This window comes from Ananas comosus, unplaced genomic scaffold (assembly GCF_001540865.1).
Source record: "Ananas comosus cultivar F153 unplaced genomic scaffold, ASM154086v1, whole genome shotgun sequence".
NCBI classification, from domain to species: domain Eukaryota; kingdom Viridiplantae; phylum Streptophyta; class Magnoliopsida; order Poales; family Bromeliaceae; genus Ananas; species Ananas comosus.
Genome location: NW_017891777.1, coordinates 5317 through 12963, shown reverse-complemented (window position 1 = coordinate 12963; position 7647 = coordinate 5317). Strand labels below are relative to the sequence as shown.

Here is a 7647-nt window from a genome sequence, read left to right as displayed (position 1 = left end):
AGTGTTGTCACACAGCTGCCCGACTAGAAGAGCTACTCGCTCTGTAGTGTTGTCACACAAGATAAGCACGCCGCCCGCCTGCTGGCCGGGCGAATCGAAGTTATCTTCCGGTCAACTGTCCACCCAGTCAAGTGCAAAAAACACAGTGGAATCACGCAACGCACGCTGCTGGTGTGCTTCCTGCCCACGAGGAAAGAAGAGCGAGAACGGTTCAGATTTGACTGTTTGCAGCATGGGAGCTGATTACCCAAAAAATCCCTGGGAAAAAAAAAGAAAAGATATCTCGGTAACGAAAACCATAGGAGGCTGTATTGGCGAGATCCAAGGGTTCACAGCTGCCCAAAAGAAAAACCGCCTGGAAGTCCGAGGACCTTTAGTACCGTACCGAACCAGCAGCCTTCGCGCCAAGCGACGACCGCCCTTGTCCCTTTCCTTTTTCCATTCAGCCTACTTCTTAGCTTTGTTCCGTCAGTCTAAGGCAAAGCTTAAGTGGTTCGCCTACCTTACCCACTTGACGAAAGGGAACGAACTTCGTTTCCTTTCCGGGTTTATGGATGGATTCAGTCAGGCTCACTCCTTCCTTTTTAAAAGTGAGGCTTTGCGTCTTCGCTTCCGAGGGTTAGGGGGCCGTTTCGAGCAAGCTTTCGCTTTTTCTCCCGGCTTTCAACAACTTTCGCTGGCGCTTCCAAAGGCGACCCTCTTACCTTTCCGTCATTGAAGTCTTCGTCGCCCTACCCTAAGAAAGAAGTCACTATCAAACTGCTTGCCCTACTGAAGTACCAAAGGTGCGCTACGCCCGGTAAAAATGAAGATGTTTGCTACTGAAAGAAGCCTATTGACTAATATTCTATTCGGTTTACTTTTGAATGAAAGTAGCTATGAAGCCCAATCAACTGTCGATTCAAAAGGCGACATAGTCGTATGGGTGGGGTGTTTGTGGGAAGCTGCCTTGGATATGAGGAATTCCTATAATAGAAAAATGGAACAAAGGCAAAGTCCGTGACGAAGATCTTTCTATCAATATATAGGAATGAGTGTTCGATATAGGGGATAGGATCCATCTGCTCTCTCTCTCTCTATTTTCTTTGATGCAATTGTGAGAGAAAGAGCAGTGCGAACTAGATAAAGAAAATAAAAGATAATCGATCGGGAGATGATTAAATAATAGATACATAGACATCTTTAGTCAAGGGATGTATATATTCTTCCTAAAAATATATATCATCTATCTCTTGTCTTTCTATCTAATATAAAAGTAAACAGACTTCGTTTTTGGGTTCCCCGAAGCCCCTGGATCCTTTCTGCTTCTGCCAACGAAATGAAGGCCTCGCCCCTTCCGAATGCTTCTCCGATCCTTAAGTTTAAGTTAAGTTCTCGCGAAGAGAATAAGATGCTGCTCCCCCTCCCTCTGTCTTTTTCCGCTTTGCTAATCTTCCCCTCTAACGCGGGCCGGGCTTAGGCGGGCGCGGGAGGAAGAAAGAAAGTCGAAGAGCGTCTTCTCCTTTGTCCTTTTTTCAGTGCAACACAGGAAAGCGCCCTCTTTTTGTCATCCCTGCTGCTTCCAAGAGGCCTTTTTTTTGTATTGAACGCATGGCGTAGCTAGGACCCCTCCAATCATGTTTGAGCCTATGTTCAAACCAAAACAACCCCGGGGCAAAAAAAGGGGAATTCCTGAATGCCTGCCGACGTTCAGATAAGGGAATGCTTCCCAAACCACTAAAGGAAAGGCTCGACGAAGGGAGGGAGATGCGGCGGGGTAAGGAAAAGGCTTTCGGAGATTGAGATGTCGATTTGTTTTTCATCGAAAACGAAGAAGGCCGAGGGGATAGCAGCCTTCCTTCGGGCTTTGCCTGCCAAGTTAGAATAAAGAATTCCGGCTCGGCCCGGGAAAGCGCTGGCAACAAGATAAAGGAAGGGGTCCATGTAGCTGCTGCGCCCGCCCACTGAGCAGCAGGTTCGGCATCTACTACAAGAGAATCCTCTTCAGATAACCACGTCTCTGCTAGGCAGCGTGTGGAATGGCCGAGAGCGGACCAAATGGATATATAATCCAAGCCGAGAGTGGAGTTACGTGAACAGCCGTCTGATAGAAAACAACTTTCACGTTCGGTTCAGAGAGCACTTTTTTCGTTGAGAATTCCTCGTTCCCTTTTGTGTGAATTCCCCAGCGGCGAATTAACAACTTGTGGGGCCCTATCTATTCAATCTCTCGAGCCCCGAAGAAAACCCCCCTCTCCCTCGGACTCAATCTATCTTTTGACTCTATATATGTGGGCACCTGATATCTATGAGGGTTCACCCACCCCGGTGACAGCATTCCTTTCTATTGCGCCTAAAATCTCTATTTCTGCAAATATGTCACGTGTTTCTATTGTTGCTTCCTATGGAGGTACATTGCAACAAATCTTCTTTTTCTGCAGCATTGCTTCTATGATCTTAGGAGCACTGGCCGCCATGGCCCAAACGAAAGTCAAAAGACCTCTAGCTCATAGTTCGATTGGACATGTAGGTTATATTCGTACTGGTTTCTCATGTGGAACCATAGAAGGAATTCAATCACTACTAATTGGTATATTTATTTATGCATCAATGACGATAGATGCATTCGCCATAGTTCCAGCATTACGGCAAACCCGTGTCAAATATATAGCGGATTTGGGCGCTCTAGCCAAAACGAATCCTATTTCGGCTATGACCTTCTCCATTACGATGTTCTCATACGCAAGAATACCCCCGTTAGCCGGCTTTTGTAGCAAATTCTATTTGTTCTTCGCCGCTTTGGGTTGTGGGGCTTACTTCCTAGCCCCAGTGGGAGTAGTGACTAGCGTTATAGGTCGTTGGGCGGCCGGAAGGTTGCCATGAGTAAGGTTGGGGGACCGAAGGAAGTTTTCCGTGCACCGGACACGTAGCTTACCGAATCAGTTGCGACACAGATGGGAATGCATGCTACGAAAGACAGGGTCGAGTCTGATACATCAACCGTCGACTCCATATCCTTGTACGAGTCCACAATCACTACACGAGATGAACCTGGATTTGGTGAATGGAAGTTGGCCTTAGGTCTAATAGGACTCCCAGTTACTGCGCGCGATCGTATACTGAGGTGCTCCCCGTCGGTTGTTGGAACGACGCGAGCCGTGCCGGGCCTCGATTCAATTCAGAAAGATGAAGGGACAGAGGTGACTAATTCCCCATCTCATTTGGGGCGGAAAACGAATCGACATCTCGATGTGATACAGCCCTTTCCATTTTCGTTGGGAAAGAACGGCGAAGTCCATCCGAACCGTCCAATGAAGAAATAAGAGGAGAGCAAAGCGCCAATGGCGCGCGAAGCGCATGCGGAAGGGGCACGGAGAAATAAAGAAGTGTGGAGGAGAAGCTTAGAGCTCATTCCCTTCGCTTCCTGGGCCCAAAGCAGTGCTTTGTTTCCTGGCCAAATCAAGGATTTGGGGCTGATTGCAAAATCTATATGAATAGAAAGATAGATCCATCTATCCAGATATCTATAAAAGAATCGATTTCGATTTCATTCAACCTTTGATTCAAAGAACTGCGCTTAGCCCCCCCCCGCTCATGAAACGGCTCTGCTGCAATGGATGGCAGAGGGTCCGTAGTACCCGAAGCACTGGAGTGATCCAGTAGCCGGGAAGGGGCCTAGAAGTGCCTACTACTACACCACACTACACTTGGTTCTACACATTTACAGAGCTTACCCCTGTCCAGTGTCTGGCAGAACGTTGGGGGCTTCAATCCTGACTCCTTATCCCCATCTCAGCCCAGGCTAACGGAGCCTTACTTATTCAGGGGGGAGAGTGGAGCCTCGAGAAGCACTCTTGAGAGGAAGATCCTTGGCCCCTCTTCATTCTCTACAGGGGTCTCTGCCCACATGGAAGCGGGGCAGAGATGGAAAAGATCAAACACGGGAATAAGAAGTACCTTCCTTTTTGATCATTTTGATAGAGGGGGATGAATAAAGTGGACAAAACAGACTCACATTTTCCAGTCGAAAAGATGGGTTCCTTTTTCGTCTCGACAAAGAAAGAATCATCTTGAGCTCCTAACCCCTTCGTAGGGCCGTGTATTGTAAGTGATCCGAACCTGCCCGGAGCGAGCCCTCCTTAGAGGCAAGTGAAGTTGGTGAGCCGTATGATGGGCAACTATCTCCTGCGGTTCGGAGAGGACTCAGCTGTTAGTTAGTACCCCCTTGGTTTCGGGGTGGACCCTTTCACTCTATTTTATTATATACGCTTAGCGAAAAGAATGTTTTTTGATAGACCTAGGACATGGATTCTATATGAACCAATGGATCGTGACAAGTCGTTACTACTAGCAATGACTTCCTCTTTCATTACTTCATCCTTTCCATATCCCTCTCCCTTGTTCGATCTTACTCATCAAATGGCACTCAGTTCATATCTGTAAGTTCGATCATTGACAAGGTTCAAAGAAAGGGTGGGCCATTCACCATTCAGGCTAAAAACAAGCGAGATAGACTAGAATGGACCAGGCCCAACAAAGGCTGAAAAGCTGGAGTGCTAACGCACGCCCTCTAGTTTTGAAGCTCGTCTTGACCGCGGCATCTTTTTTTGTTAGCAAGCTTCTCGCTCTTCATAAGATCATACAGATTGATCATTCAGGTTTAGAATTAGTCATACGTAATAGAAAAAACTAAAGCTTCGATAGATCTTCACAAGGCGGCGATTGATCGAGAGTTTCTCCTACTTGCCCTCGATGACCTCGGCTTCAATAGGAAGTGGATAATGTGGATCAAGGAGTTTCTTACTAACCCAAGTTTCTCGGTTTTGTGCAATGGATCACTTTTCGGCTTTTTCACTAGCAGTCATTGAATTCGGCAAGGAGATCCACTATCTCTTTACTTGTAGTTTTGCATCGCTATGGAAGGCCTCTCTATTCTCATTAATGAGAAAGTCGTCCCATATGGTCAGATTCGCCTGATGTTCCAAAGAGAGAAAAATCCAGTTACCCAACAATTATTTGCCGATGATCTGATCTACTGCTCTTTACCTAGCCCCCATTCCGCCTTGGAACTTGATGAGGATTTAGCTTCAGCCTCCGGTCTCTCTCTTAGTTGGCACAAAAGCAGGGTCTTTCTTTCAGGAAAGGCCTGGACCCTTGACTTATCTCGGGTATCTTGGGGTTAGGAGTTGCTTACCTAAAAATAAAAAACCTTTTTTCTCTTCCGCTTTGCCCCCTCATCATCCCCTCTGCACACTGCCAGCCCCTATGGGACAAAATCCAAGCCAAGCTTGTTGGGTGGAAGGCAAAGACCCTTTCGTACAGTGAGAGATTGGAACTGATCAAGTCGGTTCTAACCGGTTTCCGTTTTGGACGTCGGCCTTTGAATTGTCTAAGCGCACTATGAAATGCATTGATAGAATCTTCAAACGCTTTTCTCTGGGCAGGACAAGAACTGAAAAGAAGATTTTCGGTCTCTTCGTCTCGTCCTAAATCGGAGGGTGGTCTTGGCCTTCGATTGGATTTGAGACTGCAATATGTATGGCAGCCATGATGAAAGAGGGGTGGAAAGTCGTCACCAACCAACCTTCTCTTTGGGTAGACTGTAGTATTAAGTAGCACTATATTAGAAAGAACTCCTTTTTGGATGTTCATCTTTCTTGGAATACATTTTTTATTTTGAGGTCTATATTATCTTGCAGGGATCGGTTGAAGGAATCCATAAAGACCTTTATTGGAGATGGTTCGGATACCAATGTTTGGAGTGATATCTGGCTGGACCAAGGCAGGCTACTCGACCTTTTTGGTGAGCGGGTTATCTATGACTCGGGACTTGGCAGAAAGATGAAGGTCTGTTCACTCAACCAAGATGGCGCTTGGAACCTCCCTATTCCTACATCGGCAGATCTTATGGACGTCTGGACATGGATAAGAGATATTTCACTTCCCCCCCTAGGGTTATTTAGTTTTTACCAGGTGTTCACATGGACTGTTCTCAAACGCCTCCGCTTGGTCGAGTTCTACACCCCAAAATTCCGTGTAATAGTAGTATATGGCACCCATGAATGTACCGAAATACTCCTATTGCGGATGGCAGTCATAGGCAAGCTTCTCACCCAAGACCTGCTAAGACGGAAAGGTCTGAAAAGATCACTTCGCGATGTGTTCTTTGCTGGTCGGGAGCTGAAGACATCGAACACTTGTTCTTTACCCTACACAAGATACGTTTGGAAGTGCAATAAAGTTAGCTTTCGTCGAAGATTGAAGGCCAACTTATTATCTTACGTTAAACCCTGTTACCTGCTACTAAAGGTAACAATTTCTCTGCCGTTCTCATCTGCAATGCAGTCACTTGCGCTATTAGGCAGATATAGACATAACGTCACAAGAACATATTTTTTTGTGGTTGTACCAAAAAAAAAAGTAGACCTGATTAAGTGAAGCGATTTGTTAATCTCGCTTAGTTTAGACTGTAACGATTTTTATTAAAGGACAAGGATGGCAGCAAACAAAGGTCTATGGCTGGTAATTGGGGCTGTAGCTTCACGCCTGAATCCCCAACTAATGGCTCGTGTTCTTGGGCGGAATAAGGCTGGGACAAAATGAATACAGATGGCTCCCTCCCCAATAATGGAGCAGGTATTGGTGTGGTTCTGAGAAAGTCCTACAGCTTATGGTTGACACCTTTCAGTAGAGCTAGACCACGAGCGGACATACTTGTCATTGAGCTACTTGCTGTTCGTAGAGGCCTAGAACTTGGTCATCTGACGGAATGGTAGAAGGGCCGCTGATTCGCAGGTAGCAGTAAAGTGCATTCGTCTGACTCCTGTCCTTGGAAGGCCAAAGATCATGTACTCTATCTCCTCGGGCAGCTTGAAGCTTTGAAAGTCTCTAATATATGGAGAGAGGCTAATCGCTGTGCGGATTACCTAGCTAAGCTGGGATCATAGGGTCGGGAATCATCCTTTTATCTAAACAATTTCTATCCCACACTTCGGGGATACATGGAAGAAAGCAGGTATATGAAAATGAAAATCAGAAAGGTGACAATGGATCACTATTCTCTGAACAGGCTATGTTCATGCTGGTCTGAGGCTACTGCAACATTCATTTTGGATGAGATAGAAGTAGGGTTCTCTCTTCCGATTGAAGGGGAGACGACCCGCCGAATTCACATCATAAATCGCCAACATGAACACAAACGAAATCGTCGAATTTCGTATAGAAAGAATAATCTCTTTTCTTTTTTATATGAAGAATTGCTTTTTGGTCCCTTTCGTCCAGTGGTTAGGACATCGTCTTTTCATGTCGAAGACACGGGTTCGATTCCCGTAAGGGATAGGTACTTATTCCCGGCCGGCGGTATCATTGCTGAGTGATCGCTCGCTATCAGGCTTGAAAAGGTGGTCCGGAAGCTTCCTCTCTCCCAGCAAGCAAGACGAGATGAGATCACCACTTCTCAGTAATGGACTTCCTTTCATTCTTCCTTAGCCTTATCTGTCCTTCCTATCATAGATTCTCGAACAGGAGACAGAAAGAAAATTTCAATGCATGCCTTCTTTCTCTCCTCCCCTCAGCCACACATCTCTTTCGTTCGCAGCCTTCATTCCTGCCTGCTCGCTTCCACACACGCCTTGCATTCTGCACGGTTGCCCTTCCATCTCCCCTTCT

The 7647-nt window shown here is 46.3% G+C and overlaps 1 non-coding gene across 1 annotated transcript; it reads left to right on the top strand.

The window, feature by feature from the left end:
* Positions 1 to 7245: 7245 nt before the first annotated feature.
* On the top strand, positions 7246 to 7317 carry TRNAE-UUC. Its single transcript has one exon. It is a non-coding gene; the product is annotated as a tRNA-Glu (tRNA).
* Positions 7318 to 7647: the final 330 nt, after the last annotated feature.